This window comes from Chiloscyllium punctatum, chromosome 45, assembly GCF_047496795.1.
Source record: "Chiloscyllium punctatum isolate Juve2018m chromosome 45, sChiPun1.3, whole genome shotgun sequence".
In the NCBI taxonomy this organism is placed as follows: Eukaryota; Metazoa; Chordata; class Chondrichthyes; order Orectolobiformes; family Hemiscylliidae; genus Chiloscyllium; species Chiloscyllium punctatum.
Window position 1 is genome coordinate 55,676,796 of NC_092783.1, and position 26,111 is coordinate 55,702,906.

Consider the following 26,111-nt stretch of genomic DNA (forward strand, 5'->3'; position numbering starts at 1 on the left):
TTTCTCCCTTTTATTCCTGTTTTCTCCTCTTTTCTCCTGTTTTCTCGTCTTTTCTCCTCTTTTCTGCTGGTTTCTCCTCTTTTCCCCTATTATCTCCTCTTTTCTCCTCATGTCCTCTTTTCTCCTCTGTTCTCCTCCCACTTTTCTCCTGTTTTCTCCTGTTTTCTCCTCTTTTTCCCACTTTTCTCCTCTTTTGTCCTCTTTTCTCCTCTTTTCCCCCTTTTCTCTTGTTTTCTCCTCTTTTCTCCTGTTTTCTCCTCTTTTCTCCATATTTCTCCTTTTTTCTCCTCCCTGTTTTCTCCTCTTTTCTCCTCTTTTCTCCAGTTTTCTCCTGTTTTCTCCACTTTTCTCCTTTTTCTCCTGTTTTCTCCTCTTTTCTCCTCTTTTCCCCTCTTTTCTCCTGCCTCTTTTCTCCTCTTTTCTCCTCTTTTCTCCAGTTTTCTCCTGTTTTCTCCACTTTTCTCCTTTTTCTCCTGTTTTCTCCTCTTTTCTCCTCTTTTCCCCTCTTTTCTCCTGCCTCTTTTCTCCTCTTTTCTCCTCTTTTCTCTTCCCTCCTTTTCTCCTCCTTTCTCCTGTTTTCTCCTCTTTTCTTCTCTTTTCTCCTCTTTTCTACTGTTTTCTCCTCTTGTCTCCTCTGTTCTCCTATTGTCTCCTCTTTTCTCCTCTTTTCACCTCTTTTCTCCTGTTTTCTCCTGTTTTCTCCTCTATTCTCCTATTTTCTCGTCTTTTCTCCTCTTTTCTCCTCTTTCCTCCTGTTTTCTCCTCTTTTCTCCACTTTTCTCCCCTTTTCTCCTGTTTTCTCCTCTTTTCTCCACTTTTTTCCTCCCTCGTTTCTCCTCTTTTCTCCTGCCTAGTTTCTCCTCGTTTCTCCACTTTTCTCCTCCCTCATTTCTCCTCCCTTGTTTCTCCTCTTTTCTCCTCTCTCTTTTCTCCTCTTTTCTCCTCTTTTCTCCTCCCGCTTTTCTCCTCTTTTCTCCTCTTTTCTTCTCTTTTCTCCTCTTTTCTACTGTTTTCTCCTATTGTCTCCTCTTTTCTCCTATTGTCTCCTCTTTTCTCCTCTTTTCACCTCTTTTCTCCTGTTTTCTCCTGTTTTCTCCTCTATTCTCCTCTTTTCTCCTGTTTTCTCCTCTTTTCTCCACTTTTCTCCCCTTTTCTCCTGTTTTCTCCTCTTTTCTCCACTTTTTTCCTCCCTCGTTTCTCCTCTTTTCTCCTCTTTTCTCCTCCCTCGTTTCTCCTCGTTTCTCCACTTTTCTCCTCCCTCATTTCTCCTCCCTTGTTTCTCCTCTTTTCTCCTCTTTTCTCCTCTCTCTTTTCTCCTCTTTTCTCCTGTTATCTCCTCTTTTCTCCTCTTTTCTCCTCCCGCTTTTCTCCTCTTTTCTCCTCCCTCGTTTCTCCTCTTTTCTCCTCCTTCTTTTCTCCCCTTTTCTCCTCACTCTTTTCTCCTCTTTTCTCCTCTTTTCTTCTCTTTTCTCCTCTTTTCTACTGTTTTCTCCTATTGTCTCCTCTTTTCTCCTATTGTCTCCTGTTTTCTTCTCTTGTCTCCTCTGTTCTCCTATTGTCTCCTCTTTTCTCCTCTTTTCACCTCTTTTCTCCTGTTTTCTCCTCTTTTCTCCACTTTTTTCCTCCCTCGTTTCTCCTCTTTTCTCCTCCCTCGTTTCTCCTCTTGTCTCCTCTTTTCTCCTATTGTCTCCTCTTTTCTCCTCTTTTCACCTCTTTTCTCCTCTTCTCTACTGTTTTCTCCTCTATTCTCCTCTTTCCTCCTGTTTTCTCCTGTTTTCTCCTCTTTTCTCCTCCCGCTTTTCTCCTCTTTTCTCCTCCCTCTTTTCTCCTGTTTTCTCCTATTTTCTCCTCTCTCTTTTCTCCTCGTTTCTCCTCTTTTCTCCTGTTTTCTCCTCTTTTCTCCTGTTATCTCCTCTGTTCTCCACTTTTCTCCTCTTTTCTCCTCCCTCTTTTCTCCTCTTTTCCCCCCTTTTCTCTTGTTTTCTCCTCTTTTCTCCTGTTTTCTCCCTTTTATTCCTGTTTTCTCCTCTTTTCTCCTGTTTTCTCGTCTTTTCTCCTCTTTTCTGCTGGTTTCTCCTCTTTTCCCCTATTATCTCCTCTTTTCTCCTCATGTCCTCTTTTCTCCTCTGTTCTCCTCCCACTTTTCTCCTGTTTTCTCCTGTTTTCTCCTCTTTTCTCATTTTTTCTCCTCTTATTCCCACTTTTCTCCTCTTTTGTCCTCTTTTCCCCCATTTTCTCCGTTTTCTCCACTTTTCTCCTCTTTTCTCCTGTTTTCTCCTCTTTTCTCCACATTTCTCCTCTTTTCTCCTTCCTGTTTTCTCCTCTTTTCTCCAGTTTTCTCCTGTTTTCGCCTGTTTTCTCCACTTTTCTCCTTTTTCTCCTGTTTTCTCCTCTTTTCTCCTGCCTCTTTTCTCCTGTTTTCTCCTCTTTTCTCCTCTTTTCTCTTCCCTCCTTTTCTCCTCCTTTCTCCTGTTTTCTCCTCTTTTCTTCTCTTTTCTCCTCTTTTCTACTGTTTTCTCCTCTTGTCTCCTCTTTTCTCCTATTGTCTCCTCTTTTCTCCTTTTTTCACCTCTTTTCTCCTGTTTTCTCCTGTTTTCTCCTCTATTCTCCTATTTTCTCCTATTTTCTCGTCTTTTCTCCTCTTTCCTCCACTTTCCTCCTGTTTTCTCCTCTTTTCTCCACTTTTCTCCCCTTTTCTCCTGTTTTCTCCTCTTTTCTCCACTTTTTTCCTCCCTCGTTTCTCCTCTTTTCTCCTCCCTCGTTTCTCCTCTTGTCTCCTCTTTTCTCCTATTGTCTCCTCTTTTCTCCTCTTTTCTCCTCTTTTCACCTCTTTTCCCCTCTTTTCCCCTGCCTCTTTTCTCCTCTTTTCTCCTTTTTTCACCTCTTTTCTCCTGTTTTCTCCTGTTTTCTCCTCTATTCTCCTATTTTCTCCTATTTTCTCGTCTTTTCTCCTCTTTCCTCCACTTTCCTCCTGTTTTCTCCTCTTTTCTCCACTTTTCTCCCCTTTTCTCCTGTTTTCTCCTCTTTTCTCCACTTTTTTCCTCCCTCGTTTCTCCTCTTTTCTCCTCCCTCGTTTCTCCTCTTGTCTCCTCTTTTCTCCTATTGTCTCCTCTTTTCTCCTCTTTTCTCCTCTTTTCACCTCTTTTCCCCTCTTTTCTCCTGCCTCTTTTCTCCTCTTTTCTCCTGTTTTCTCCTCTTTTCTCCTGTTTTCTCTTCCCTCCTTTTCTCCTCCTTTCTCCTGTTTTCGCCTCTTTTCTTCTCTTTTCTCCTCTTTTCTACTGTTTTCTCCTCTTGTCTCCTCTGTTCTCCTATTGTCTCCTCTTTTCTCCTCTTTTCACCTCTTTTCTCCTGTTTTCTCCTGTTTTCTCCTCTATTCTCCTCTTTCCTCCTGTTTTCGCCTGTTTTCTCCTCTTTTCTCCTCCCGCTTTTCTCCTCTTTTCTCCTCCCTCTTTTCTCCTGTTTTCTCCTTTTTCTCCTCTCTCTTTTCTCCTCTTTTCTCCTCTTTTCTCCTGTTTTCTCCTCTTTTCTCCTGTTATCTCCTCTGTTCTCCACTTTTCTCCTCTTTTCTCCTCCCTCTTTTCTCCTCTTTTCCCCCCTTTTCTCTTGTTTTCTCCTCTTTTCTCCTGTTTTCTTCCTTTTATTCCTGTTTTCTCCTCTTTTCTCCTGTTTTCTCGTCTTTTCTCCTCTTTTCTGCTGGTTTCTCCTCTTTACCCCTATTATCTCCTCTTTTCTCCTCATGTCCTCTTTTCTCCTCTTTTTTCCCCCACTTTTCTCCTGTTTTCTCCTGTTTTCTCCTCTTTTCTCATTTTTTCTCCTCTTTTTCCCACTTTTCTCCTCTTTTGTCCTCTTTTCTCCTCTTTTCCCCCCTTTTCTCTTGTTTTCTCCTCTTTTCTCCTGTTTTCTCCTCTTTTCTCCATATTTCTCCTCTTTTCTCCTCCCTGTTTTCTCCTCTTTTCTCCTCTTTTCTCCAGTTTTCTCCTGTTTTCTCCACTTTTCTCCTTTTTCTCCTGTTTTCTCCTCTTTTCTCCTCTTTTCCCCTCTTTTCTCCTGCCTCTTTTCTCCTCTTTTCTCCTCTTTTCTCCTCTTTTCTCTTCCCTCCTTTTCTCCTCCTTTCTCCTGTTTTCTCCTCTTTTCTTCTCTTTTCTCCTCTTTTCTACTGTTTTCTCCTCTTGTCTCCTCTGTTCTCCTATTGTCTCCTCTTTTCTCCTCTTTTCACCTCTTTTCTCCTGTTTTCTCCTGTTTTCTCCTCTATTCTCCTCTTTCCTCCTGTTTTCGCCTGTTTTCTCCTCTTTTCTCCTCCCGCTTTTCTCCTCTTTTCTCCTCCCTCTTTTCTCCTGTTTTCTCCTTTTTCTCCTCTCTCTTTTCTCCTCTTTTCTCCTGTTTTCTCCTCTTTTCTCCTGTTATCTCCTCTGTTCTCCACTTTTCTCCTCTTTTCTCCTCCCTCTTTTCTCCTCTTTCCCCCCCTTTTCTCCTGTTTTCTCCACTTTTCTCCTTTTTCTCCTGTTTTCTCCTCTTTTCTCCTCTTTTCCCCTCTTTTCTCCTGCCTCTTTTCTCCTCTTTTCTCCTCTTTTCTCCAGTTTTCTCCTGTTTTCTCCACTTTTCTCCTTTTTCTCCTGTTTTCTCCTCTTTTCTCCTCTTTTCCCCTCTTTTCTCCTGCCTCTTTTCTCCTCTTTTCTCCTCTTTTCTCTTCCCTCCTTTTCTCCTCCTTTCTCCTGTTTTCTCCTCTTTTCTTCTCTTTTCTCCTCTTTTCTACTGTTTTCTCCTCTTGTCTCCTCTGTTCTCCTATTGTCTCCTCTTTTCTCCTCTTTTCACCTCTTTTCTCCTGTTTTCTCCTGTTTTCTCCTCTATTCTCCTATTTTCTCGTCTTTTCTCCTCTTTTCTCCTCTTTCCTCCTGTTTTCTCCTCTTTTCTCCACTTTTCTCCCCTTTTCTCCTGTTTTCTCCTCTTTTCTCCACTTTTTTCCTCCCTCGTTTCTCCTCTTTTCTCCTGCCTAGTTTCTCCTCGTTTCTCCACTTTTCTCCTCCCTCATTTCTCCTCCCTTGTTTCTCCTCTTTTCTCCTCTCTCTTTTCTCCTCTTTTCTCCTCTTTTCTCCTCCCGCTTTTCTCCTCTTTTCTCCTCTTTTCTTCTCTTTTCTCCTCTTTTCTACTGTTTTCTCCTATTGTCTCCTCTTTTCTCCTATTGTCTCCTCTTTTCTCCTCTTTTCACCTCTTTTCTCCTGTTTTCTCCTGTTTTCTCCTCTATTCTCCTCTTTTCTCCTGTTTTCTCCTCTTTTCTCCACTTTTCTCCCCTTTTCTCCTGTTTTCTCCTCTTTTCTCCACTTTTTTCCTCCCTCGTTTCTCCTCTTTTCTCCTCTTTTCTCCTCCCTCGTTTCTCCTCGTTTCTCCACTTTTCTCCTCCCTCATTTCTCCTCCCTTGTTTCTCCTCTTTTCTCCTCTTTTCTCCTCTCTCTTTTCTCCTCTTTTCTCCTGTTATCTCCTCTTTTCTCCTCTTTTCTCCTCCCGCTTTTCTCCTCTTTTCTCCTCCCTCGTTTCTCCTCTTTTCTCCTCCTTCTTTTCTCCCCTTTTCTCCTCACTCTTTTCTCCTCTTTTCTCCTCTTTTCTTCTCTTTTCTCCTCTTTTCTACTGTTTTCTCCTATTGTCTCCTCTTTTCTCCTATTGTCTCCTGTTTTCTTCTCTTGTCTCCTCTGTTCTCCTATTGTCTCCTCTTTTCTCCTCTTTTCACCTCTTTTCTCCTGTTTTCTCCTCTTTTCTCCACTTTTTTCCTCCCTCGTTTCTCCTCTTTTCTCCTCCCTCGTTTCTCCTCTTGTCTCCTCTTTTCTCCTATTGTCTCCTCTTTTCTCCTCTTTTCACCTCTTTTCTCCTCTTCTCTACTGTTTTCTCCTCTATTCTCCTCTTTCCTCCTGTTTTCTCCTGTTTTCTCCTCTTTTCTCCTCCCGCTTTTCTCCTCTTTTCTCCTCCCTCTTTTCTCCTGTTTTCTCCTATTTTCTCCTCTCTCTTTTCTCCTCGTTTCTCCTCTTTTCTCCTGTTTTCTCCTCTTTTCTCCTGTTATCTCCTCTGTTCTCCACTTTTCTCCTCTTTTCTCCTCCCTCTTTTCTCCTCTTTTCCCCCCTTTTCTCTTGTTTTCTCCTCTTTTCTCCTGTTTTCTCCCTTTTATTCCTGTTTTCTCCTCTTTTCTCCTGTTTTCTCGTCTTTTCTCCTCTTTTCTGCTGGTTTCTCCTCTTTTCCCCTATTATCTCCTCTTTTCTCCTCATGTCCTCTTTTCTCCTCTGTTCTCCTCCCACTTTTCTCCTGTTTTCTCCTGTTTTCTCCTCTTTTCTCATTTTTTCTCCTCTTATTCCCACTTTTCTCCTCTTTTGTCCTCTTTTCCCCCATTTTCTCCGTTTTCTCCACTTTTCTCCTCTTTTCTCCTGTTTTCTCCTCTTTTCTCCACATTTCTCCTCTTTTCTCCTTCCTGTTTTCTCCTCTTTTCTCCAGTTTTCTCCTGTTTTCGCCTGTTTTCTCCACTTTTCTCCTTTTTCTCCTGTTTTCTCCTCTTTTCTCCTGCCTCTTTTCTCCTGTTTTCTCCTCTTTTCTCCTCTTTTCTCTTCCCTCCTTTTCTCCTCCTTTCTCCTGTTTTCTCCTCTTTTCTTCTCTTTTCTCCTCTTTTCTACTGTTTTCTCCTCTTGTCTCCTCTTTTCTCCTATTGTCTCCTCTTTTCTCCTTTTTTCACCTCTTTTCTCCTGTTTTCTCCTGTTTTCTCCTCTATTCTCCTATTTTCTCGTCTTTTCTCCTCTTTCCTCCACTTTCCTCCTGTTTTCTCCTCTTTTCTCCACTTTTCTCCCCTTTTCTCCTGTTTTCTCCTCTTTTCTCCACTTTTTTCCTCCCTCGTTTCTCCTCTTTTCTCCTCCCTCGTTTCTCCTATTGTCTCCTCTTTTCTCCTCTTTTCTCCTCTTTTCACCTCTTTTCCCCTCTTTTCTCCTGCCTCTTTTCTCCTCTTTTCTCCTTTTTTCACCTCTTTTCTCCTGTTTTCTCCTGTTTTCTCCTCTATTCTCCTATTTTCTCCTATTTTCTCGTCTTTTCTCCTCTTTCCTCCACTTTCCTCCTGTTTTCTCCTCTTTTCTCCACTTTTCTCCCCTTTTCTCCTGTTTTCTCCTCTTTTCTCCACTTTTTTCCTCCCTCGTTTCTCCTCTTTTCTCCTCCCTCGTTTCTCCTCTTGTCTCCTCTTTTCTCCTATTGTCTCCTCTTTTCTCCTCTTTTCTCCTCTTTTCACCTCTTTTCCCCTCTTTTCTCCTGCCTCTTTTCTCCTCTTTTCTCCTGTTTTCTCCTCTTTTCTCCTGTTTTCTCTTCCCTCCTTTTCTCCTCCTTTCTCCTGTTTTCTCCTCTTTTCTTCTCTTTTCTCCTCTTTTCTACTGTTTTCTCCTCTTGTCTCCTCTGTTCTCCTATTGTCTCCTCTTTTCTCCTCTTTTCACCTCTTTTCTCCTGTTTTCTCCTGTTTTCTCCTCTATTCTCCTCTTTCCTCCTGTTTTCGCCTGTTTTCTCCTCTTTTCTCCTCCCGCTTTTCTCCTCTTTTCTCCTCCCTCTTTTCTCCTGTTTTCTCCTTTTTCTCCTCTCTCTTTTCTCCTCTTTTCTCCTCTTTTCTCCTGTTTTCTCCTCTTTTCTCCTGTTATCTCCTCTGTTCTCCACTTTTCTCCTCTTTTCTCCTCCCTCTTTTCTCCTCTTTTCCCCCCTTTTCTCTTGTTTTCTCCTCTTTTCTCCTGTTTTCTTCCTTTTATTCCTGTTTTCTCCTCTTTTCTCCTGTTTTCTCGTCTTTTCTCCTCTTTTCTGCTGGTTTCTCCTCTTTACCCCTATTATCTCCTCTTTTCTCCTCATGTCCTCTTTTCTCCTCTTTTCTCCTCCCACTTTTCTCCTGTTTTCTCCTGTTTTCTCCTCTTTTCTCATTTTTTCTCCTCTTTTTCCCACTTTTCTCCTCTTTTGTCCTCTTTTCTCCTCTTTTCCCCCCTTTTCTCTTGTTTTCTCCTCTTTTCTCCTGTTTTCTCCTCTTTTCTCCATATTTCTCCTCTTTTCTCCTCCCTGTTTTCTCCTCTTTTCTCCTCTTTTCTCCAGTTTTCTCCTGTTTTCTCCACTTTTCTCCTTTTTCTCCTGTTTTCTCCTCTTTTCTCCTCTTTTCCCCTCTTTTCTCCTGCCTCTTTTCTCCTCTTTTCTCCTCTTTTCTCCTCTTTTCTCTTCCCTCCTTTTCTCCTCCTTTCTCCTGTTTTCTCCTCTTTTCTTCTCTTTTCTCCTCTTTTCTACTGTTTTCTCCTCTTGTCTCCTCTGTTCTCCTATTGTCTCCTCTTTTCTCCTCTTTTCACCTCTTTTCTCCTGTTTTCTCCTGTTTTCTCCTCTATTCTCCTCTTTCCTCCTGTTTTCGCCTGTTTTCTCCTCTTTTCTCCTCCCGCTTTTCTCCTCTTTTCTCCTCCCTCTTTTCTCCTGTTTTCTCCTTTTTCTCCTCTCTCTTTTCTCCTCTTTTCTCCTGTTTTCTCCTCTTTTCTCCTGTTATCTCCTCTGTTCTCCACTTTTCTCCTCTTTTCTCCTCCCTCTTTTCTCCTCTTTCCCCCCCTTTTCTCTTGTTTTCTCCTCTTTTCTCCTGTTTTCTCCCTTTTATTCCTGTTTTCTCCTCTTTTCTCCTGTTTTCTCGTCTTTTCTCCTCTTTTCTGCTGGTTTCTCCTCTTTTCCCCTATTATCTCCTCTTTTCTCCTCATGTCCTCTTTTCTCCTCTGTTCTCCTCCCACTTTTCTCCTGTTTTCTCCTGTTTTCTCCTCTTTTCTCCTCTTTTCTCATTTTTTCTCCTCTTTTTCCCACTTTTCTCCTCTTTTGTCCTCTTTTCTCCTCTTTTCCCCCCTTTTCTCTTGTTTTCTCCTCTTTTCTCCTGTTTTCTCCTCTTTTCTCCATATTTCTCCTTTTTTCTCCTCCCTGTTTTCTCCTCTTTTCTCCTCTTTTCTCCAGTTTTCTCCTGTTTTCTCCACTTTTCTCCTTTTTCTCCTGTTTTCTCCTCTTTTCCCCTCTTTTCTCCTGCCTCTTTTCTCCTCTTTTCTCCTCTTTTCTCCTCTTTTCTCCAGTTTTCTCCTGTTTTCTCCACTTTTCTCCTTTTTCTCCTGTTTTCTCCTCTTTTCTCCTCTTTTCCCCTCTTTTCTCCTTCCTCTTTTCTCCTCTTTTCTCCTCTTTTCTCTTCCCTCCTTTTCTCCTCCTTTCTCCTGTTTTCTCCTCTTTTCTTCTCTTTTCTCCTCTTTTCTACTGTTTTCTCCTCTTGTCTCCTCTGTTCTCCTATTGTCTCCTCTTTTCTCCTCTTTTCACCTCTTTTCTCCTGTTTTCTCCTGTTTTCTCCTCTATTCTCCTATTTTCTCCTATTTTCTCGTCTTTTCTCCTCTTTTCTCCTCTTTCCTCCTGTTTTCTCCTCTTTTCTCCACTTTTCTCCCCTTTTCTCCTGTTTTCTCCTCTTTTCTCCACTTTTTTCCTCCCTCGTTTCTCCTCTTTTCTCCTCTTTTCTCCTGCCTCGTTTCTCCTCGTTTCTCCACTTTTCTCCTCCCTCATTTCTCCTCCCTTGTTTCTCCTCTTTTCTCCTCTCTCTTTTCTCCTCTTTTCTCCTCTTTTCTCCTCCCGCTTTTCTCCTCTTTTCTCCTCTTTTCTTCTCTTTTCTCCTCTTTTCTACTGTTTTCTCCTATTGTCTCCTCTTTTCTCCTATTGTCTCCTGTTTTCTCCTCTTTTCACCTCTTTTCTCCTGTTTTCTCCTGTTTTCTCCTCTATTCTCCTCTTTTCTCCTGTTTTCTCCTCTTTTCTCCACTTTTCTTCCCTTTTCTCCTGTTTTCTCCTCTTTTCTCCACTTTTTTCCTCCCTCGTTTCTCCTCTTTTCTCCTCTTTTCTCCTCCCTCGTTTCTCCTCGTTTCTCCACTTTTCTCCTCCCTCATTTCTCCTCCCTTGTTTCTCCTCTTTTCTCCTCTTTTCTCCTCTCTCTTTTCTCCTGTTATCTCCTCTTTTCTCCTCTTTTCTCCTCCCGCTTTTCTCCTCTTTTCTCCTCCCTCGTTTCTCCTCTTTTCTCCTCCTTCTTTTCTCCCCTTTTCTCCTCTCTCTTTTCTCCTCTTTTCTCCTCTTTTCTTCTCTTTTCTCCTCTTTTCTACTGTTTTCTCCTATTGTCTCCTCTTTTCTCCTATTGTCTCCTGTTTTCTTCTCTTGTCTCCTCTGTTCTCCTATTGTCTCCTCTTTTCTCCTCTTTTCACCTCTTTTCTCCTGTTTTCTCCTGTTTTCTCCTCTATTCTCCTCTTTCCTCCTGTTTTCGCCTGTTTTCTCCTCTTTTCTCCTCCCGCTTTTCTCCTCTTTTCTCCTCCCTCTTTTCTCCTGTTTTCTCCTTTTTCTCCTCTCTCTTTTCTCCTCTTTTCTCCTCTTTTCTCCTGTTTTCTCCTCTTTTCTCCTGTTATCTCCTCTGTTCTCCACTTTTCTCCTCTTTTCTCCTCCCTCTTTTCTCCTCTTTTCCCCCCTTTTCTCTTGTTTTCTCCTCTTTTCTCCTGTTTTCTCCCTTTTATTCCTGTTTTCTCCTCTTTTCTCCTGTTTTCTCGTCTTTTCTCCTCTTTTCTGCTGGTTTCTCCTCTTTTCCCCTATTATCTCCTCTTTTCTCCTCATGTCCTCTTTTCTCCTCTGTTCTCCTCCCACTTTTCTCCTGTTTTCTCCTGTTTTCTCCTCTTTTCTCATTTTTTCTCCTCTTTTTCCCACTTTTCTCCTCTTTTGTCCTCTTTTCTCCTCTTTTCCCCCCTTTTCTCTTGTTTTCTCCTCTTTTCTCCTGTTTTCTCCTCTTTTCTCCATATTTCTCCTTTTTTCTCCTCCCTGTTTTCTCCTCTTTTCTCCAGTTTTCTCCTATTTTCTCCTGTTTTCTCCACTTTTCTCCTTTTTCTCCTGTTTTCTCCTCTTTTCTCCTCTTTTCCCCTCTTTTCTCCTGCCTCTTTTCTCCTCTTTTCTCCTCTTTTCTCCAGTTTTCTCCTGTTTTCTCCACTTTTCTCCTTTTTCTCCTGTTTTCTCCTCTTTTCTCCTCTTTTCCCCTCTTTTCTCCTGCCTCTTTTCTCCTCTTTTCTCCTCTTTTCTCTTCCCTCCTTTTCTCCTCCTTTCTCCTGTTTTCTCCTCTTTTCTTCTCTTTTCTCCTCTTTTCTACTGTTTTCTCCTCTTGTCTCCTCTGTTCTCCTATTGTCTCCTCTTTTCTCCTCTTTTCACCTCTTTTCTCCTGTTTTCTCCTGTTTTCTCCTCTATTCTCCTATTTTCTCGTCTTTTCTCCTCTTTTCTCCTCTTTCCTCCTGTTTTCTCCTCTTTTCTCCACTTTTCTCCCCTTTTCTCCTGTTTTCTCCTCTTTTCTCCACTTTTTTCCTCCCTCGTTTCTCCTCTTTTCTCCTGCCTAGTTTCTCCTCGTTTCTCCACTTTTCTCCTCCCTCATTTCTCCTCCCTTGTTTCTCCTCTTTTCTCCTCTCTCTTTTCTCCTCTTTTCTCCTCTTTTCTCCTCCCGCTTTTCTCCTCTTTTCTCCTCTTTTCTTCTCTTTTCTCCTCTTTTCTACTGTTTTCTCCTATTGTCTCCTCTTTTCTCCTATTGTCTCCTCTTTTCTCCTCTTTTCACCTCTTTTCTCCTGTTTTCTCCTGTTTTCTCCTCTATTCTCCTCTTTTCTCCTGTTTTCTCCTCTTTTCTCCACTTTTCTCCCCTTTTCTCCTGTTTTCTCCTCTTTTCTCCACTTTTTTCCTCCCTCGTTTCTCCTCTTTTCTCCTCTTTTCTCCTCCCTCGTTTCTCCTCGTTTCTCCACTTTTCTCCTCCCTCATTTCTCCTCCCTTGTTTCTCCTCTTTTCTCCTCTTTTCTCCTCTCTCTTTTCTCCTCTTTTCTCCTGTTATCTCCTCTTTTCTCCTCTTTTCTCCTCCCGCTTTTCTCCTCTTTTCTCCTCCCTCGTTTCTCCTCTTTTCTCCTCCTTCTTTTCTCCCCTTTTCTCCTCTCTCTTTTCTCCTCTTTTCTCCTCTTTTCTTCTCTTTTCTCCTCTTTTCTACTGTTTTCTCCTATTGTCTCCTCTTTTCTCCTATTGTCTCCTGTTTTCTTCTCTTGTCTCCTCTGTTCTCCTATTGTCTCCTCTTTTCTCCTCTTTTCACCTCTTTTCTCCTGTTTTCTCCTCTTTTCTCCACTTTTTTCCTCCCTCGTTTCTCCTCTTTTCTCCTCCCTCGTTTCTCCTCTTGTCTCCTCTTTTCTCCTATTGTCTCCTCTTTTCTCCTCTTTTCACCTCTTTTCTCCTCTTCTCTACTGTTTTCTCCTCTATTCTCCTCTTTCCTCCTGTTTTCTCCTGTTTTCTCCTCTTTTCTCCTCCCGCTTTTCTCCTCTTTTCTCCTCCCTCTTTTCTCCTGTTTTCTCCTATTTTCTCCTCTCTCTTTTCTCCTCGTTTCTCCTCTTTTCTCCTGTTTTCTCCTCTTTTCTCCTGTTATCTCCTCTGTTCTCCACTTTTCTCCTCTTTTCTCCTCCCTCTTTTCTCCTCTTTTCCCCCCTTTTCTCTTGTTTTCTCCTCTTTTCTCCTGTTTTCTCCCTTTTATTCCTGTTTTCTCCTCTTTTCTCCTGTTTTCTCGTCTTTTCTCCTCTTTTCTGCTGGTTTCTCCTCTTTTCCCCTATTATCTCCTCTTTTCTCCTCATGTCCTCTTTTCTCCTCTGTTCTCCTCCCACTTTTCTCCTGTTTTCTCCTGTTTTCTCCTCTTTTCTCATTTTTTCTCCTCTTATTCCCACTTTTCTCCTCTTTTGTCCTCTTTTCCCCCATTTTCTCCGTTTTCTCCACTTTTCTCCTCTTTTCTCCTGTTTTCTCCTCTTTTCTCCACATTTCTCCTCTTTTCTCCTTCCTGTTTTCTCCTCTTTTCTCCAGTTTTCTCCTGTTTTCGCCTGTTTTCTCCACTTTTCTCCTTTTTCTCCTGTTTTCTCCTCTTTTCTCCTGCCTCTTTTCTCCTGTTTTCTCCTCTTTTCTCTTCCCTCCTTTTCTCCTCCTTTCTCCTGTTTTCTCCTCTTTTCTTCTCTTTTCTCCTCTTTTCTACTGTTTTCTCCTCTTGTCTCCTCTTTTCTCCTATTGTCTCCTCTTTTCTCCTTTTTTCACCTCTTTTCTCCTGTTTTCTCCTGTTTTCTCCTCTATTCTCCTATTTTCTCCTATTTTCTCGTCTTTTCTCCTCTTTCCTCCACTTTCCTCCTGTTTTCTCCTCTTTTCTCCACTTTTCTCCCCTTTTCTCCTGTTTTCTCCTCTTTTCTCCACTTTTTTCCTCCCTCGTTTCTCCTCTTTTCTCCTCCCTCGTTTCTCCTCTTGTCTCCTCTTTTCTCCTATTGTCTCCTCTTTTCTCCTCTTTTCTCCTCTTTTCACCTCTTTTCCCCTCTTTTCTCCTGCCTCTTTTCTCCTCTTTTCTCCTTTTTTCACCTCTTTTCTCCTGTTTTCTCCTGTTTTCTCCTCTATTCTCCTATTTTCTCCTATTTTCTCGTCTTTTCTCCTCTTTCCTCCACTTTCCTCCTGTTTTCTCCTCTTTTCTCCACTTTTCTCCCCTTTTCTCCTGTTTTCTCCTCTTTTCTCCACTTTTTTCCTCCCTCGTTTCTCCTCTTTTCTCCTCCCTCGTTTCTCCTCTTGTCTCCTCTTTTCTCCTATTGTCTCCTCTTTTCTCCTCTTTTCTCCTCTTTTCACCTCTTTTCCCCTCTTTTCTCCTGCCTCTTTTCTCCTCTTTTCTCCTGTTTTCTCCTCTTTTCTCCTGTTTTCTCTTCCCTCCTTTCTCCTGTTTTCTCCTCTTTTCTTCTCTTTTCTCCTCTTTTCTACTGTTTTCTCCTCTTGTCTCCTCTGTTCTCCTATTGTCTCCTCTTTTCTCCTCTTTTCACCTCTTTTCTCCTGTTTTCTCCTGTTTTCTCCTCTATTCTCCTCTTTCCTCCTGTTTTCGCCTGTTTTCTCCTCTTTTCTCCTCCCGCTTTTCTCCTCTTTTCTCCTCCCTCTTTTCTCCTGTTTTCTCCTTTTTCTCCTCTCTCTTTTCTCCTCTTTTCTCCTGTTTTCTCCTCTTTTCTCCTGTTATCTCCTCTGTTCTCCACTTTTCTCCTCTTTTCTCCTCCCTCTTTTCTCCTCTTTTCCCCCCTTTTCTCTTGTTTTCTCCTCTTTTCTCCTGTTTTCTTCCTTTTATTCCTGTTTTCTCCTCTTTTCTCCTGTTTTCTCGTCTTTTCTCCTCTTTTCTGCTGGTTTCTCCTCTTTACCCCTATTATCTCCTCTTTTCTCCTTATGTCCTCTTTTCTCCTCTTTTCTCCTCCCACTTTTCTCCTGTTTTCTCCTGTTTTCTCCTCTTTTCTCATTTTTTCTCCTCTTTTTCCCACTTTTCTCCTCTTTTGTCCTCTTTTCTCCTCTTTTCCCCCCTTTTCTCTTGTTTTCTCCTCTTTTCTCCTGTTTTCTCCTCTTTTCTCCATATTTCTCCTCTTTTCTCCTCCCTGTTTTCTCCTCTTTTCTCCTCTTTTCTCCAGTTTTCTCCTGTTTTCTCCACTTTTCTCCTTTTTCTCCTGTTTTCTCCTCTTTTCTCCTCTTTTCCCCTCTTTTCTCCTGCCTCTTTTCTCCTCTTTTCTCCTCTTTTCTCCTCTTTTCTCTTCCCTCCTTTTCTCCTCCTTTCTCCTGTTTTCTCCTCTTTTCTTCTCTTTTCTCCTCTTTTCTACTGTTTTCTCCTCTTGTCTCCTCTGTTCTCCTATTGTCTCCTCTTTTCTCCTCTTTTCACCTCTTTTCTCCTGTTTTCTCCTGTTTTCTCCTCTATTCTCCTCTTTCCTCCTGTTTTCGCCTGTTTTCTCCTCTTTTCTCCTCCCGCTTTTCTCCTCTTTTCTCCTCCCTCTTTTCTCCTGTTTTCTCCTTTTTCTCCTCTCTCTTTTCTCCTCTTTTCTCCTGTTTTCTCCTCTTTTCTCCTGTTATCTCCTCTGTTCTCCACTTTTCTCCTCTTTTCTCCTCCCTCTTTTCTCCTCTTTCCCCCCCTTTTCTCTTGTTTTCTCCTCTTTTCTCCTGTTTTCTCCCTTTTATTCCTGTTTTCTCCTCTTTTCTCCTGTTTTCTCGTCTTTTCTCCTCTTTTCTGCTGGTTTCTCCTCTTTTCCCCTATTATCTCCTCTTTTCTCCTCATGTCCTCTTTTCTCCTCTGTTCTCCTCCCACTTTTCTCCTGTTTTCTCCTGTTTTCTCCTCTTTTCTCCTCTTTTCTCATTTTTTCTCCTCTTTTTCCCACTTTTCTCCTCTTTTGTCCTCTTTTCTCCTCTTTTCCCCCCTTTTCTCTTGTTTTCTCCTCTTTTCTCCTGTTTTCTCCTCTTTTCTCCATATTTCTCCTTTTTTCTCCTCCCTGTTTTCTCCTCTTTTCTCCTCTTTTCTCCAGTTTTCTCCTGTTTTCTCCACTTTTCTCCTTTTTCTCCTGTTTTCTCCTCTTTTCCCCTCTTTTCTCCTGCCTCTTTTCTCCTCTTTTCTCCTCTTTTCTCCTCTTTTCTCCAGTTTTCTCCTGTTTTCTCCACTTTTCTCCTTTTTCTCCTGTTTTCTCCTCTTTTCTCCTCTTTTCCCCTCTTTTCTCCTTCCTCTTTTCTCCTCTTTTCTCCTCTTTTCTCTTCCCTCCTTTTCTCCTCCTTTCTCCTGTTTTCTCCTCTTTTCTTCTCTTTTCTCCTCTTTTCTACTGTTTTCTCCTCTTGTCTCCTCTGTTCTCCTATTGTCTCCTCTTTTCTCCTCTTTTCACCTCTTTTCTCCTGTTTTCTCCTGTTTTCTCCTCTATTCTCCTATTTTCTCCTATTTTCTCGTCTTTTCTCCTCTTTTCTCCTCTTTCCTCCTGTTTTCTCCTCTTTTCTCCACTTTTCTCCCCTTTTCTCCTGTTTTCTCCTCTTTTCTCCACTTTTTTCCTCCCTCGTTTCTCCTCTTTTCTCCTCTTTTCTCCTGCCTCGTTTCTCCTCGTTTCTCCACTTTTCTCCTCCCTCATTTCTCCTCCCTTGTTTCTCCTCTTTTCTCCTCTCTCTTTTCTCCTCTTTTCTCCTCTTTTCTCCTCCCGCTTTTCTCCTCTTTTCTCCTCTTTTCTTCTCTTTTCTCCTCTTTTCTACTGTTTTCTCCTATTGTCTCCTCTTTTCTCCTATTGTCTCCTGTTTTCTCCTCTTTTCACCTCTTTTCTCCTGTTTTCTCCTGTTTTCTCCTCTATTCTCCTCTTTTCTCCTGTTTTCTCCTCTTTTCTCCACTTTTCTCCCCTTTTCTCCTGTTTTCTCCTCTTTTCTCCACTTTTTTCCTCCCTCGTTTCTCCTCTTTTCTCCTCTTTTCTCCTCCCTCGTTTCTCCTCGTTTCTCCACTTTTCTCCTCCCTCATTTCTCCTCCCTTGTTTCTCCTCTTTTCTCCTCTTTTCTCCTCTCTCTTTTCTCCTCTTTTCTCCTGTTATCTCCTCTTTTCTCCTCCCGCTTTTCTCCTCTTTTCTCCTCCCTCGTTTCTCCTCTTTTCTCCTCCTTCTTTTCTCCCCTTTTCTCCTCTCTCTTTTCTCCTCTTTTCTCCTCTTTTCTTCTCTTTTCTCCTCTTTTCTACTGTTTTCTCCTATTGTCTCCTCTTTTCTCCTATTGTCTCCTGTTTTCTTCTCTTGTCTCCTCTGTTCTCCTATTGTCTCCTCTTTTCTCCTCTTTTCACCTCTTTTCTCCTGTTTTCTCCTGTTTTCTCCTCTATTCTCCTCTTTCCTCCTGTTTTCGCCTGTTTTCTCCTCTTTTCTCCTCCCGCTTTTCTCCTCTTTTCTCCTCCCTCTTTTCTCCTGTTTTCTCCTTTTTCTCCTCTCTCTTTTCTCCTCTTTTCTCCTCTTTTCTCCTGTTTTCTCCTCTTTTCTCCTGTTATCTCCTCTGTTCTCCACTTTTCTCCTCTTTTCTCCTCCCTCTTTTCTCCTCTTTTCCCCCCGTTTCTCTTGTTTTCTCCTCTTTTCTCCTGTTTTCTCCCTTTTATTCCTGTTTTCTCCTCTTTTCTCCTGTTTTCTCGTCTTTTCTCCTCTTTTCTGCTGGTTTCTCCTCTTTTCCCCTATTATCTCCTCTTTTCTCCTCATGTCCTCTTTTCTCCTCTGTTCTCCTCCCACTTTTCTCCTGTTTTCTCCTGTTTTCTCCTCTTTTCTCATTTTTTCTCCTCTTTTTCCCACTTTTCTCCTCTTTTGTCCTCTTTTCTCCTCTTTTCCCCCCTTTTCTCTTGTTTTCTCCTCTTTTCTCCTGTTTTCTCGTCTTTTCTCCTCTTTTCTGCTGGTTTCTCCTCTTTTCCCCTATTATCTCCTCTTTTCTCCTCATGTCCTCTTTTCTCCTCTGTTCTCCTCCCACTTTTCTCCTGTTTTCTCCTGTTTTCTCCTCTTTTCTCATTTTTTCTCCTCTTTTTCCCACTTTTCTCCTCTTTTGTCCTCTTTTCTCGTCTTTTCCCCCCTTTTCTCTTGTTTTCTCCTCTTTTCTCCTGTTTTCTCCTCTTTTCTCCATATTTCTCCTTTTTTCTCCTCCCTGTTTTCTCCTCTTTTCTCCAGTTTTCTCCTATTTTCTCCTGTTTTCTCCACTTTTCTCCTTTTTCTCCTGTTTTCTCCTCTTTTCTCCTCTTTTCCCCTCTTTTCTCCTGCCTCTTTTCTCCTCTTTTCTCCTCTTTTCTCCAGTTTTCTCCTGTTTTCTCCACTTTTCTCCTTTTTCTCCTGTTTTCTCCTCTTTTCTCCTCTTTTCCCCTCTTTTCTCCTGCCTCTTTTCTCCTCTTTTCTCCTCTTTTCTCTTCCCTCCTTTTCTCCTCCTTTCTCCTGTTTTCTCCTCTTTTCTTCTCTTTTCTCCTCTTTTCTACTGTTTTCTCCTCTTGTCTCCTCTGTTCTCCTATTGTCTCCTCTTTTCTCCTCTTTTCACCTCTTTTCTCCTGTTTTCTCCTGTTTTCTCCTCTATTCTCCTATTTTCTCGTCTTTTCTCCTCTTTTCTCCTCTTTCCTCCTGTTTTCTCCTCTTTTCTCCACTTTTCTCCCCTTTTCTCCTGTTTTCTCCTCTTTTCTCCACTTTTTTCCTCCCTCGTTTCTCCTCTTTTCTCCTGCCTAGTTTCTCCTCGTTTCTCCACTTTTCTCCTCCCTCATTTCTCCTCCCTTGTTTCTCCTCTTTTCTCCTCTCTCTTTTCTCCTCTTTTCTCCTCTTTTCTCCTCCCGCTTTTCTCCTCTTTTCTCCTCTTTTCTTCTCTTTTCTCCTCTTTTCTACTGTTTTCTCCTATTGTCTCCTCTTTTCTCCTATTGTCTCCTCTTTTCTCCTCTTTTCACCTCTTTTCTCCTGTTTTCTCCTGTTTTCTCCTCTATTCTCCTCTTTTCTCCTGTTTTCTCCTCTTTTCTCCACTTTTCTCCCCTTTTCTCCTGTTTTCTCCTCTTTTCTCCACTTTTTTCCTCCCTCGTTTCTCCTCTTTTCTCCTCTTTTCTCCTCCCTCGTTTCTCCTCGTTTCTCCACTTTTCTCCTCCCTCATTTCTCCTCCCTTGTTTCTCCTCTTTTCTCCTCTTTTCTCCTCTCTCTTTTCTCCTCTTTTCTCCTGTTATCTCCTCTTTTCTCCTCTTTTCTCCTCCCGCTTTTCTCCTCTTTTCTCCTCCCTCGTTTCTCCTCTTTTCTCCTCCTTCTTTTCTCCCCTTTTCTCCTCTCTCTTTTCTCCTCTTTTCTCCTCTTTTCTTCTCTTTTCTCCTCTTTTCTACTGTTTTCTCCTATTGTCTCCTCTTTTCTCCTATTGTCTCCTGTTTTCTTCTCTTGTCTCCTCTGTTCTCCTATTGTCTCCTCTTTTCTCCTCTTTTCACCTCTTTTCTCCTGTTTTCTCCTCTTTTCTCCACTTTTTTCCTCCCTCGTTTCTCCTCTTTTCTCCTCCCTCGTTTCTCCTCTTGTCTCCTCTTTTCTCCTATTGTCTCCTCTTTTCTCCTCTTTTCACCTCTTTTCTCCTCTTCTCTGCTGTTTTCTCCTCTATTCTCCTCTTTCCTCCTGTTTTCTCCTGTTTTCTCCTCTTTTCTCCTCCCGCTTTTCTCCTCTTTTCTCCTCCCTCTTTTCTCCTGTTTTCTCCTATTTTCTCCTCTCTCTTTTCTCCTCGTTTCTCCTCTTTTCTCCTGTTTTCTCCTCTTTTCTCCTGTTATCTCCTCTGTTCTCCACTTTTCTCCTCTTTTCTCCTCCCTCTTTTCTCCTCTTTTCCCCCCTTTTCTCTTGTTTTCTCCTCTTTTCTCCTGTTTTCTCCCTTTTATTCCTGTTTTCTCCTCTTTTCTCCTGTTTTCTCGTCTTTTCTCCTCTTTTCTGCTGGTTTCTCCTCTTTTCCCCTATTATCTCCTCTTTTCTCCTCATGTCCTCTTTTCTCCTCTGTTCTCCTCCCACTTTTCTCCTGTTTTCTCCTGTTTTCTCCTCTTTTCTCATTTTTTCTCCTCTTATTCCCACTTTTCTCCTCTTTTGTCCTCTTTTCCCCCATTTTCTCCGTTTTCTCCACTTTTCTCCTCTTTTCTCCTGTTTTCTCCTCTTTTCTCCACATTTCTCCTCTTTTCTCCTTCCTGTTTTCTCCTCTTTTCTCCAGTTTTCTCCTGTTTTCGCCTGTTTTCTCCACTTATCTCCTTTTTCTCCTGTTTTCTCCTCTTTTCTCCTGCCTCTTTTCTCCTGTTTTCTCCTCTTTTCTCCTCTTTTCTCTTCCCTCCTTTTCTCCTCCTTTCTCCTGTTTTCTCCTCTTTTCTTCTCTTTTCTCCTCTTTTCTACTGTTTTCTCCTCTTGTCTCCTCTTTTCTCCTATTGTCTCCTCTTTTCTCCTTTTTTCACCTCTTTTCTCCTGTTTTCTCCTGTTTTCTCCTCTATTCTCCTATTTTCTCCTATTTTCTCGTCTTTTCTCCTCTTTCCTCCACTTTCCTCCTGTTTTCTCCTCTTTTCTCCACTTTTCTCCCCTTTTCTCCTGTTTTCTCCTCTTTTCTCCACTTTTTTCCTCCCTCGTTTCTCCTCTTTTCTCCTCCCTCGTTTCTCCTCTTGTCTCCTCTTTTCTCCTATTGTCTCCTCTTTTCTCCTCTTTTCTCCTCTTTTCACCTCTTTTCCCCTCTTTTCTCCTGCCTCTTTTCTCCTCTTTTCTCCTGTTTTCTCCTCTTTTCTCCTGTTTTCTCTTCCCTCCTTTTCTCCTCCTTTCTCCTGTTTTCTCCTCTTTTCTTCTCTTTTCTCCTCTTTTCTACTGTTTTCTCCTCTTGTCTCCTCTGTTCTCCTATTGTCTCCTCTTTTCTCCTCTTTTCACCTCTTTTCTCCTGTTTTCTCCTGTTTTCTCCTCTATTCTCCTCTTTCCTCCTGTTTTCGCCTGTTTTCTCCTCTTTTCTCCTCCCGCTTTTCTCCTCTTTTCTCCTCCCTCTTTTCTCCTGTTTTCTCCTTTTTCTCCTCTCTCTTTTCTCCTCTTTTCTCCTCTTTTCTCCTGTTTTCTCCTGTTATCTCCTCTGTTCTCCACTTTTCTCCTCTTTTCTCCTCCCTCTTTTCTCCTCTTTTCCCCCCTTTTCTCTTGTTTTCTCCTCTTTTCTCCTGTTTTCTCCCTTTTATTCCTGTTTTCTCCTCTTTTCTCCTGTTTTCTCGTCTTTTCTCCTCTTTTCTGCTGGTTTCTCCTCTTTTCCCCTATTATCTCCTCTTTTCTCCTCATGTCCTCTTTTCTCCTCTGTTCTCCTCCCACTTTTCTCCTGTTTTCTCCTGTTTTCTCCTCTTTTCTCCTCTTTTCTCATTTTTTCTCCTCTTTTTCCCACTTTTCTCCTCTTTTGTCCTCTTTTCTCCTCTTTTCCCCCCTTTTCTCTTGTTTTCTCCTCTTTTCTCCTGTTTTCTCCTCTTTTCTCCATATTTCTCCTTTTTTCTCCTCCCTGTTTTCTCCTCTTTTCTCCAGTTTTCTCCTGTTTTCTCCTGTTTTCTCCTCTTTTCTCCTCTTTTCCCCTCTTTTCTCCTGCCTCTTTTCTCCTCTTTTCTCCTCTTTTCTCCAGTTTTCTCCAGTTTTCTCCTCTTTTCTCCTCTTTTCCCCTCTTTTCTCCTGCCTCTTTTCTCCTCTTTTCTCCTCTTTTCTCTTCCCTCCTTTTCTCCTCCTTTCTCCTGTTTTCTCCTCTTTTCTTCTCTTTTCTCCTCTTTTCTACTGTTTTCTCCTCTTGTCTCCTCTGTTCTCCTATTGTCTCCTCTTTTCTCCTCTTTTCACCTCTTTTCTCCTGTTTTCTCCTGTTTTCTCCTCTATTCTCCTATTTTCTCCTATTTTCTCGTCTTTTCTCCTCTTTTCTCCTCTTTCCTCCTGTTTTCTCCTCTTTTCTCCACTTTTCTCCCCTTTTCTCCTGTTTTCTCCTCTTTTCTCCACTTTTTTCCTCCCTCGTTTCTCCTCTTTTCTCCTCTTTTCTCCTGCCTCGTTTCTCCTCGTTTCTCCACTTTTCTCCTCCCTCATTTCTCCTCCCTTGTTTCTCCTCTTTTCTCCTCTCTCTTTTCTCCTCTTTTCTCCTCTTTTCTCCTCCCGCTTTTCTCCTCTTTTCTCCTCTTTTCTTCTCTTTTCTCCTCTTTTCTACTGTTTTCTCCTATTGTCTCCTCTTTTCTCCTATTGTCTCCTGTTTTCTCCTCTTTTCACCTCTTTTCTCCTGTTTTCTCCTGTTTTCTCCTCTATTCTCCTCTTTTCTCCTGTTTTCTCCTCTTTTCTCCACTTTTCTCCCCTTTTCTCCTGTTTTCTCCTCTTTTCTCCACTTTTTTCCTCCCTCGTTTCTCCTCTTTTCTCCTCTTTTCTCCTCCCTCGTTTCTCCTCGTTTCTCCACTTTTCTCCTCCCTCATTTCTCCTCCCTTGTTTCTCCTCTTTTCTCCTCTTTTCTCCTCTCTCTTTTCTCCTCTTTTCTCCTGTTATCTCCTCTTTTCTCCTCCCGCTTTTCTCCTCTTTTCTCCTCCCTCGTTTCTCCTCTTTTCTCCTCCTTCTTTTCTCCCCTTTTCTCCTCTCTCTTTTCTCCTCTTTTCTCCTCTTTTCTTCTCTTTTCTCCTCTTTTCTACTGTTTTCTCCTATTGTCTCCTCTTTTCTCCTATTGTCTCCTGTTTTCTTCTCTTGTCTCCTCTGTTCTCCTATTGTCTCCTCTTTTCTCCTCTTTTCACCTCTTTTCTCCTGTTTTCTCCTGTTTTCTCCTCTATTCTCCTCTTTCCTCCTGTTTTCGCCTGTTTTCTCCTCTTTTCTCCTCCCGCTTTTCTCCTCTTTTCTCCTCCCTCTTTTCTCCTGTTTTCTCCTTTTTCTCCTCTCTCTTTTCTCCTCTTTTCTCCTCTTTTCTCCTGTTTTCTCCTCTTTTCTCCTGTTATCTCCTCTGTTCTCCACTTTTCTCCTCTTTTCTCCTCCCTCTTTTCTCCTCTTTTCCCCCCGTTTCTCTTGTTTTCTCCTCTTTTCTCCTGTTTTCTCCCTTTTATTCCTGTTTTCTCCTCTTTTCTCCTGTTTTCTCGTCTTTTCTCCTCTTTTCTGCTGGTTTCTCCTCTTTTCCCCTATTATCTCCTCTTTTCTCCTCATGTCCTCTTTTCTCCTCTGTTCTCCTCCCACTTTTCTCCTGTTTTCTCCTGTTTTCTCCTCTTTTCTCATTTTTTCTCCTCTTTTTCCCACTTTTCTCCTCTTTTGTCCTCTTTTCTCCTCTTTTCCCCCCTTTTCTCTTGTTTTCTCCTCTTTTCTCCTGTTTTCTCGTCTTTTCTCCTCTTTTCTGCTGGTTTCTCCTCTTTTCCCCTATTATCTCCTCTTTTCTCCTCATGTCCTCTTTTCTCCTCTGTTCTCCTCCCACTTTTCTCCTGTTTTCTCCTGTTTTCTCCTCTTTTCTCATTTTTTCTCCTCTTTTTCCCACTTTTCTCCTCTTTTGTCCTCTTTTCTCGTCTTTTCCCCCCTTTTCTCTTGTTTTCTCCTCTTTTCTCCTGTTTTCTCCTCTTTTCTCCATATTTCTCCTTTTTTCTCCTCCCTGTTTTCTCCTCTTTTCTCCAGTTTTCTCCTATTTTCTCCTGTTTTCTCCACTTTTCTCCTTTTTCTCCTGTTTTCTCCTCTTTTCTCCTCTTTTCCCCTCTTTTCTCCTGCCTCTTTTCTCCTCTTTTCTCCTCTTTTCTCCAGTTTTCTCCTGTTTTCTCCACTTTTCTCCTTTTTCTCCTGTTTTCTCCTCTTTTCTCCTCTTTTCCCCTCTTTTCTCCTGCCTCTTTTCTCCTCTTTTCTCCTCTTTTCTCTTCCCTCCTTTTCTCCTCCTTTCTCCTGTTTTCTCCTCTTTTCTTCTCTTTTCTCCTCTTTTCTACTGTTTTCTCCTCTTGTCTCCTCTGTTCTCCTATTGTCTCCTCTTTTCTCCTCTTTTCACCTCTTTTCTCCTGTTTTCTCCTGTTTTCTCCTCTATTCTCCTATTTTCTCGTCTTTTCTCCTCTTTTCTCCTCTTTCCTCCTGTTTTCTCCTCTTTTCTCCACTTTTCTCCCCTTTTCTCCTGTTTTCTCCTCTTTTCTCCACTTTTTTCCTCCCTCGTTTCTCCTCTTTTCTCCTGCCTAGTTTCTCCTCGTTTCTCCACTTTTCTCCTCCCTCATTTCTCCTCCCTTGTTTCTCCTCTTTTCTCCTCTCTCTTTTCTCCTCTTTTCTCCTCTTTTCTCCTCCCGCTTTTCTCCTCTTTTCTCCTCTTTTCTTCTCTTTTCTCCTCTTTTCTACTGTTTTCTCCTATTGTCTCCTCTTTTCTCCTATTGTCTCCTCTTTTCTCCTCTTTTCACCTCTTTTCTCCTGTTTTCTCCTGTTTTCTCCTCTATTCTCCTCTTTTCTCCTGTTTTCTCCTCTTTTCTCCACTTTTCTCCCCTTTTCTCCTGTTTTCTCCTCTTTTCTCCACTTTTTTCCTCCCTCGTTTCTCCTCTTTTCTCCTCTTTTCTCCTCCCTCATTTCTCCTCGTTTCTCCACTTTTCTCCTCCCTCATTTCTCCTCCCTTGTTTCTCCTCTTTTCTCCTCTTTTCTCCTCTCTCTTTTCTCCTCTTTTCTCCTGTTATCTCCTCTTTTCTCCTCTTTTCTCCTCCCGCTTTTCTCCTCTTTTCTCCTCCCTCGTTTCTCCTCTTTTCTCCTCCTTCTTTTCTCCCCTTTTCTCCTCTCTCTTTTCTCCTCTTTTCTCCTCTTTTCTTCTCTTTTCTCCTCTTTTCTACTGTTTTCTCCTATTGTCTCCTCTTTTCTCCTATTGTCTCCTGTTTTCTTCTCTTGTCTCCTCTGTTCTCCTATTGTCTCCTCTTTTCTCCTCTTTTCACCTCTTTTCTCCTGTTTTCTCCTCTTTTCTCCACTTTTTTCCTCCCTCGTTTCTCCTCTTTTCTCCTCCCTCGTTTCTCCTCTTGTCTCCTCTTTTCTCCTATTGTCTCCTCTTTTCTCCTCTTTTCACCTCTTTTCTCCTCTTCTCTGCTGTTTTCTCCTCTATTCTCCTCTTTCCTCCTGTTTTCTCCTGTTTTCTCCTCTTTTCTCCTCCCGCTTTTCTCCTCTTTTCTCCTCCCTCTTTTCTCCTGTTTTCTCCTATTTTCTCCTCTCTCTTTTCTCCTCGTTTCTCCTCTTTTCTCCTGTTTTCTCCTCTTTTCTCCTGTTATCTCCTCTGTTCTCCACTTTTCTCCTCTTTTCTCCTCCCTCTTTTCTCCTCTTTTCCCCCCTTTTCTCTTGTTTTCTCCTCTTTTCTCCTGTTTTCTCCCTTTTATTCCTGTTTTCTCCTCTTTTCTCCTGTTTTCTCGTCTTTTCTCCTCTTTTCTGCTGGTTTCTCCTCTTTTCCCCTATTATCTCCTCTTTTCTCCTCATGTCCTCTTTTCTCCTCTGTTCTCCTCCCACTTTTCTCCTGTTTTCTCCTGTTTTCTCCTCTTTTCTCATTTTTTCTCCTCTTATTCCCACTTTTCTCCTCTTTTGTCCTCTTTTCCCCCATTTTCTCCGTTTTCTCCACTTTTCTCCTCTTTTCTCCTGTTTTCTCCTCTTTTCTCCACATTTCTCCTCTTTTCTCCTTCCTGTTTTCTCCTCTTTTCTCCAGTTTTCTCCTGTTTTCGCCTGTTTTCTCCACTTATCTCCTTTTTCTCCTGTTTTCTCCTCTTTTCTCCTGCCTCTTTTCTCCTGTTTTCTCCTCTTTTCTCCTCTTTTCTCTTCCCTCCTTTTCTCCTCCTTTCTCCTGTTTTCTCCTCTTTTCTTCTCTTTTCTCCTCTTTTCTACTGTTTTCTCCTCTTGTCTCCTCTTTTCTCCTATTGTCTCCTCTTTTCTCCTTTTTTCACCTCTTTTCTCCTGTTTTCTCCTGTTTTCTCCTCTATTCTCCTATTTTCTCCTATTTTCTCGTCTTTTCTCCTCTTTCCTCCACTTTCCTCCTGTTTTCTCCTCTTTTCTCCACTTTTCTCCCCTTTTCTCCTGTTTTCTCCTCTTTTCTCCACTTTTTTCCTCCCTCGTTTCTCCTCTTTTCTCCTCCCTCGTTTCTCCTCTTGTCTCCTCTTTTCTCCTATTGTCTCCTCTTTTCTCCTCTTTTCTCCTCTTTTCACCTCTTTTCCCCTCTTTTCTCCTGCCTCTTTTCTCCTCTTTTCTCCTGTTTTCTCCTCTTTTCTCCTCTTTTCTCTTCCCTCCTTTTCTCCTCCTTTCTCCTGTTTTCTCCTCTTTTCTTCTCTTTTCTCCTCTTTTCTACTGTTTTCTCCTCTTGTCTCCTCTGTTCTCCTATTGTCTCCTCTTTTCTCCTCTTTTCACCTCTTTTCTCCTGTTTTCTCCTGTTTTCTCCTCTATTCTCCTCTTTCCTCCTGTTTTCGCCTGTTTTCTCCTCTTTTCTCCTCCCGCTTTTCTCCTCTTTTCTCCTCCCTCTTTTCTCCTGTTTTCTCCTTTTTCTCCTCTCTCTTTTCTCCTCTTTTCTCCTGTTTTCTCCTCTTTTCTCCTGTTATCTCCTCTGTTCTCCACTTTTCTCCTCTTTTCTCCTCCCTCTTTTCTCCTCTTTTCCCCCCGTTTCTCTTGTTTTCTCCTCTTTTCTCCTGTTTTCTCCCTTTTATTCCTGTTTTCTCCTCTTTTCTCCTGTTTTCTCGTCTTTTCTCCTCTTTTCTGCTGGTTTCTCCTCTTTTCCCCTATTATCTCCTCTTTTCTCCTCATGTCCTCTTTTCTCCTCTGTTCTCCTCCCACTTTTCTCCTGTTTTCTCCTGTTTTCTCCTCTTTTCTCATTTTTTCTCCTCTTTTTCCCACTTTTCTCCTCTTTTGTCCTCTTTT